This window comes from Dendropsophus ebraccatus, chromosome 12, assembly GCF_027789765.1.
Source record: "Dendropsophus ebraccatus isolate aDenEbr1 chromosome 12, aDenEbr1.pat, whole genome shotgun sequence".
Classification (NCBI taxonomy): domain Eukaryota; kingdom Metazoa; phylum Chordata; class Amphibia; order Anura; family Hylidae; genus Dendropsophus; species Dendropsophus ebraccatus.
Window position 1 is genome coordinate 21,445,662 of NC_091465.1, and position 7,731 is coordinate 21,453,392.

Sequence of the window (7,731 nt, forward strand, 5' to 3'; positions counted from 1 at the left end):
GGGCCCAAACTGTGCACAGTTTTCTGTAGATTCTTTCGGTGGATGGATTAATGGACTCGGACGCATGTACAGAAAAACATCGAGGATTAAACCCAAAATTACAAAAGAACAGCGACATTTTGAGAGACTGACTTTTACGATTATTTAGGGCAAACTCAGCCAATGGTAAGTATTCTCTCCATTTCTCCTGTGAACCTGCAACAAAACATCTTAAGAACTGCTCCAGTGACTGATTAACCCTCTCCGTCTGACCATTGGACTGAGGATGAAAAGCTGAAGAAAATGACAAGGATATACCCAGGCGACCACAAAACTCTCTCCAGAATTTAGATACGAACTGTACTCCCCTGTCAGAAACAATATTCTCTGGTACCCCATGCAAACGTAAGATATGACTGATAAAAAGAGAGGCCAAGGTACGAGCATTGGGAAGCTTGCTGAGAGGAATTAAATGGCCCATCCTAAAGAATCTGTCTACAGCCACCCAAATCACAGTTTTACCCTTAGAGTTTGGTAAATCAGTTATGAAATCCATGGAGATGTGGGTCCAAGGTCTAGCAGGTAGAGGCAGGGGTTGAAGAAGTCCCTCGGGTAACCTGCGAGGAACCTTGGGCCTGGTGCAAATCTCACAAGCCTCTACAAACAGCTTAGTATCTCTAGCCCAAGATGGCCCCCATTAATGGCGAGACAGTAAATATTTGGTACCAGCAATACCTGGATGACCTGCCAGTACTGAACAATGTGTTTCTTCCAGCACTTTCAACCGAAGATTTGGGGGAACAAATAGTTTGTTCTCCGGGGTGTTCCTAGGCACCATAGACTGAGACTGAACCACCTGAGCAGCCAGATCGGGCTGCAGTATAGCCACCACCACCCCAGGAGATAAAATAGTTTCAGATTCCTTTACGGGGACTTAGTTAATGTTGAAACTACGAGACAAAGCGTCTGCCCTTACATTTTTGGAACCCGGCCTGAAGGGGATTTCCAGGGCCGGACTAGGATATAAAAATCAGCCCTGGCACTCAAACCTCAGCAGCCCACATATAACATATTCTCGCCGATATATTATATCTGTAGCGAATTCTTCTTCATTTGACCATGTTCCTCACTATTTAATTATGTGAATGCCAACCAGCAAGGCATAAAAATAAAGATACAACATAATCTGCTGTGGATTTGATGTTGCATATTTATGTATTTCAGCAGCACCAAATCCACTATGGATTAGGTATGTACGTCCAGTGTAAACTTTTATAATCCTCCTTTTCATTACCAGCGGAAGTGTCACCTCCTGTCCCGCCCCTTCCTGCTCTGACACACATGGCGGTGCTGGGACTGTCACTGTGAAACTTCAGCTGATAATGAAAAGAATGAATGTAAATGGAGTGATTATGGTGCAATTACAGCCACATACTCACAGAAAGCGTCTTCTCTTCTTTTCTGCATTAATTGCAACTGACATTTTTGCTGAAGTTGGTCGCTTTTTCTTGCTCGGCATCATGAAGTCTTCTCCGGCCACGAGTCCTCTCTGCAGCATCTACCAGACAAACATTTTAGGTTCCTCGCTCCAGCATCACACACATCTATATACAAACTCCCCAAGAGTATTTCTTCACTCAGTAACCTTGCGCCCTCTGTGCCCCCATATATGTAGTTAGGCCCAGTTTGTGACCCAAAATAGTAGTCCCCCCCCCTCTTGTAACCTCATCATAAAGTATAGGCCTCTATGTAACATCCCTGTACAAAGGGTCATTCTTTGTAACATCCCTTTAAAAAAAAAAAAAGTCCCCCACCCACTTTGTAATATCTTCATATATAATAGCCCTCCTTTTGTAACATTCCAAAATAGAATAGTCCCCCCTTTGTAATATGCCCATATAGAATAGTTTCCCCCATTTGTAAGATGCCCATATAGAATAGTTTTTACTTTGTAATATCCTCATATATAATATTCCCCCCACACTTTGTTATATGCCCATATGGAATAGCCCCCCCTCTTTGTTATATGCCCATATAGAATAGCCCCCCCCCCCTTTGTAATATGCCCATATAGAATAGCCCCCCTCTTTGTTATATGCCCATATAGAATAGCCCCATCTTTGTTATATGCCCATATAGAATAGTCCCCCCTTTGTAATATGCCCATATAGAATAGCCCCCCCCCTTTGTTATATGCCCATATAGAATAGCCCCCCTCTTTGTTATATGCCCATATAGAATAGCCCCCCCTCTTTGTTATATGCCCATATAGAATAGCCCCCTCTTTGTTATATGCCCATATAGAATAACCCCCCCATTTTGTTATATGCCCATATAGAATAGCCCCCCTTTGTTATATGCCCATATAGAATAGCCCCCCTCTTTGTAATATGTCCATATAGAATAGCCCCATCTTTGTTATATGCCCATATAGAATAGCCCCCCTCTTTGTAATATGCCCATATAAAATAGCCCCTCCCTTTGTAATATGCCCATATAGAATAGCCCCCCTCTTTGTTATATGCCCATATAGAATAGCCCCCCTCTTTGTTATATGCCCATATAGAATAGCCCCCCCTCTTTGTTATATGCCCATATAGAATAGTCCCCCCTTTGTAATATGCCCATATAGAATAGCCCCCTCTCTTTGTTATATGCCCATATAGAATAGCCCCCCTCTTTGTTATATGCCCATATAGAATAGCCCCCCCTCTTTGTTATATGCCCATATGGAATAGCCCCCCCTTTGTTATATGCCCATATAGAATAGCCCCCTCTCTTTGTTATATGCCCATATAGAATAGCCCCCTCTCTTTGTTATATGCCCATATAGAATAGCCCCCCTCTTTGTTATATGCCCATATAGAATAGCCCCCTCTCTTTGTTATATGCCCATATGGAATAGCCCCCCCTCTTTGTTATATGCCCATATAGAATAGTCCCCCCTTTGTAATATGCCCATATAAAATAGCCCCTCCCTTTGTAATATGTCCATATAGAATAGCCCCCCTCTTTGTTATATGCCCATATAGAATAGTCCCCCCTTTGTTATATGCCCATATAGAATAGTCCCCCCCCCTTTGTTATATGCCCATATAGAATAGCCCCCTCTCTTTGTAATATGTCCATATAGAATAGCCCCCTTTGTAATATGTCCATATAGAATAGCCCCCCTTTTTGTAATATGTCCATATAGAATAGCCCCCCCTCTTTGTTATATGCCCATATAGAATAGCCCCCTTTGTAATATGTCCATATAGAATAGCCCCCTTTGTAATATGTCCATATAGAATAGCCCCCCTCTTTGTAATATGTCCATATAGAATAGCCCCCCTCTTTGTAATATGCCCATATAGAATAGCCTTATATGCAATGTGCAGCACCAGTGTGAAAAAAAAGAAAAGAAAACATATTCACCTGTCACATGGATCCCCCGAAGCAGCGTCTCCTTCCTTCCCAGGCTTCCGGCGGCATCTTCTGCTCTGTGGCCCTGCATCCTCTGCGGCGCGTCCCGGAAGTGACATCAGCCGGCAGGGGCGGGCTGTAACAGACGCGCTGCTCGCTCGTGCGGCACGTCTGCTACGCAAAGGGGGATTTTAAAGGGGCGGAACGGCCCCTTAGTGTTGGCAGAGCAGCCGTGTTCACAACGGTTGCAGAGTGCTGCTGGTGAAAGTGTGCAGCGGAACCAGCAGCCCACGGATTGGTAACCTTGGCGGCCCAGCGGGCATTTGCCTGGTCCGCCAGATTACCAATCCGGGCCTGGTGATTTCAAAATTAAACCGTGTGAAAAATAATGCCCATCTGGCTTGCCGTGGAGTAAGACGCTTGGCTTTATCTAAATAAACGAGGTTTTTATGGTCGGTTAAAACCTTAATTTTGTGTTTAGCCCCCTCTAAAAAATGTCTCCATTCGTCAAATACCCACTTAATGGCAAGGAGTTCTCTATTGCCTATATCATAATTGCATTCGGCTTTGGAGAATTTTCTAGAGAAGTAGGCTATGGGTCTAAGATTGGTGAGTGTTTCCGGACCTTGTGAAAGGACAGCCCCTACTCCCACCTCTGAGGCATCCACCTCGACAATAAAAGGCTGTTCAAAGTCAGGTTGAATCAACACCGGGGCTACAGAAAAACATGTTTTAAGTTTGTCGAAGGCCAGAATGGCATCAGGAGTCCAGTTATCCATATCAGCTCCCTTTCTGGTAAGATCAGTTAAGGGTTTAGCAATCACTGAGAACCCCTTAATAAATTTTCTGTAGTAATTAGCGAATCCCAAAAATCTCTGAAGAGCCTTAAGATTCCTTGGGCGCTCCCACTTTTCAATGGCTGCCACTTTAAGGGGATCCATACCAAAAGAACTAGGGGTGATTTTATATCCCAGAAAAGAGACCTCCTGAACACCAAACTGGCACTTCGACAACTTGGCAAAAAACTGATTTTGTCTTAGGAGTTCCATAACCCTGCGGACATGATCAACATGTGAAGACCATTCTGGAGAGAAAATCAAGATATCGTCCAAGTATACCACTAAAAAACGTCCCAGGTACTCACGAAACACATTGTTAACAAAGCCGAAGGGCATGACCAGGTATTCAAAGTGCCCTTCGGGGGTATTGAAGGCAGTTTTCCACTCATCACCCTCCTTTATTCGAATCAAATTATAGGCCCCTCAGAGGTCAATCTTGGAAAACCTCCAGGCCCCTACAATCTGATCAAACAAATCAGGAATCCAAGGGAGAGGGTGTTGATTTTTAATGGTAATTTTATTTAGCTCCCGATAATCAATACAAGGGCTTAAGCCACCATCCTTTTTACCTACAAAGAAAAATCCCGCCCCAAGGGGAGAACAGGATGGACGGATGTGACCCTTATGTAAGCTTTCTTTAACATAATCCCGCATAGCCTCCCTCTCTGGTCTAGACAAATTAAAGATTCGTCCTTTCGGGTATTTAGAATCAGGAACTAAATCAATAGCACAATCGTATGGGCGATGAGGGGGTAGCTCGTCCACCGATTTTTCGTCAAAAACATCAAGAAAATCAGATAGAAACTCGGGGAGCTCCCCTTCTAATGAAGAACATTCTGTTAAATTCAAGGAAATACAATGAGCAGCACATCCTGGCCCCCATTGAACAAGTTCTCTGTTTGCCCAATCAAATACAGGATTATGCTGGGTCAACCAGGGCAAACTTAAAATAACATCAGAAGACAAATTGTCCATAACCAAAAAATCAAGACACTCAGAATGGATCAACCCCACTTTTACTTCAAGAGGGGGAGTGATATATTTTACTCTACCTTGAGCCAATGGGGTAAAGTCTGCCCCCGTAATACTCAGCGGGCATTTAAGCTGAAGCGGACATACCCCCAGACTGGACCAAAACCCGGAATTAATAAAATTAGCCGATGCCCCTGAATCAACATGGGCAAACCCCGAAATACATCTCTCACCCAAACATAGTGAGATGGGGACCATTAACTTATTCTTATCGAGTGGTACCTGTGCGCCTGAGTGACCCCCTCGATAGTCACACAGGCGCTGGAGTTTCCCGGCGATGTTCCAAGCCTGGAGGTACATTCCCGCACACGGTGTCCAGCTTTGCCACAGTACAGACAAAGATTATGTTGCATACGATGGGCTCGTCTAGTTCTCGCATCGGTGGCACCGATCTGCATGGGTTCCTCCGGTGGTGGTAACAGGGAAGGAGGAGGTTTAGAAGGAGACAGAAGAGAGGTATGGGTTTTACAGAGTTCAGAGGTTCCTTTCTCCCTACGTCTGTCCCGCATACGACGATCCACCCTAATGGCTAACGTCATGGTCTCTTCTAACATTTCAGGGGGAGGATAAGCTACCAACAAGTCCTTTAACTGATCAGAGAGACCCACCCGAAACTGATAGCGCAGAGCAGAGTCGTTCCAACCAGATGGGATACACCACTGGCGAAACTCTGCGCAATAGTCCTCAACTGGCCTTTTTCCTTGTTTTAGGGAATGCAATTGTCGCTCAGCTACTGCAGTCCTGTTAGGGTCGTCATACAATAGTCCCAAGGCTGAAAAGAAATAATCAACGGAGGTTAATTCTATGGCATTGGGAGGGAGAGAGAACGCCCACTCCTGTGGTGGACCCTGCAACAGGGACATGATAATTCCCACTCTTTGGGACTCATCCCTGAGGAGTGGGGACGTAGTCGAAAGAACAATCGGCACCCTTCTCTGAAGGTTCGAAAATTCTTTCTATCCCCCTTGAATTTTTCTGGGAGTTGTACAGGTGGTTCAGGGGGAGAGGGGGTGGTCATGGTTACTTGTCGGGGAGCAGCCTCCTGCTCCTGAACCCGTTCAGCGAGACTCTGTACCAATGTGTTCAGGTTCTGCATTTGTTCCACTAATGCTTTCATAGGATCCATAATAAAAAATCTCTGGCACACGTCACTTAACTGTTTTTGGGCTGGCTATTCTGTCAGGACTGGCGAGAACAGATAGGACAGAGAAAGTGGGCCCTGAATCTGAACCCACCACTGACCCTGCCTAATTGCCTCGGTCGACCCTAAACGGTCACGGACAACCACGAAGGTGTTCCCTACGCTGCGTAAGTGAAACACAGAACAGCACGGACAGACAAAACACAATAAAGAATCGTAGAACAAGCCGGGTCAAACCACACAGGCAACGCAGTACAAAACCGGTAACACAAGAGATAGTCGGAGGTCAGGCGGAGGTCAGAACACGAGTAGTCAGGCAGAAGGAATTAGGACGCGATACGTAGGAAAAGGACAGGGGGAGCTGGGATCAGATTAACTAATAGCCAGCGACTTGCAACTGGCACTTACAACACTTTATACAGACTGATTGGTCCGGCCTCCTGAATCCAGCCACATAGCAGCTGGTGCACTGCAGGCTGAGTGGCAGAGGGATCCGTCACTCAGCCTGAGTACAACAGCACTCAGCTGCTCGGCCGGGTAACGCTTACTAACGCGAGACCCGCGGCTCCCTTGGTTACTAGGGACGCCGTCGGGTCTCCGTGAAGTCACCCGGCCCTGCCGAGGAGGGCGGCGCTGCGCTCCAGCGGGGCCAGACGACACTGGAGCGTGGTCAGGTAAGTTGCTGACATCTACTGTATTGATCCAGAGGAAAGTATAAAAAAAACAAAACAATATGAAGCAGATGCCAATTGGCCCATACCAGGAGTGGAGGGGTGGAGGGGGAGAGTAGGAGGGGGGATACCTTCCCGACTCCAAACATGGCATTCAGAATAAATCCATGGATCAACATCCTACCACCATCCGTTTATTAGATGTAAGCAGAATCCGTGGCTCAAATATCAAGATTCATAAGGGTTCATAAGAATGACCACAATGGAAGCACATAGGGGGGCATTTATCAAACTAATGGCGCTTTTTTAGACAAGACTATCCAAATTAGATGCAACTTTTTGAATTAGATTTTTTTGGTGTTAATTAGATCAAAAGTGCGCCAGAATTCTTTTTTAGCTAAATTTATTAACTGCTCAATTTTTTTAAAAGTCGCATACTGTATATTGGCGCATCGCTACGTCTGCTCCGAACCAGGAGACTTTATTAGACTAATTAAAAGACCATTATTTTAAAGACATATTTACTATGCTATTAGACAATTTACATAAATTTGACTAAGCGCATTAGATTGGAAATTATGGCAAAACATCTTTGACAAAATTGTGTTTTTAGATTTGTTAGTAAATATCCCCCATAGTTCTTTATTATATGGTTACTTTTATT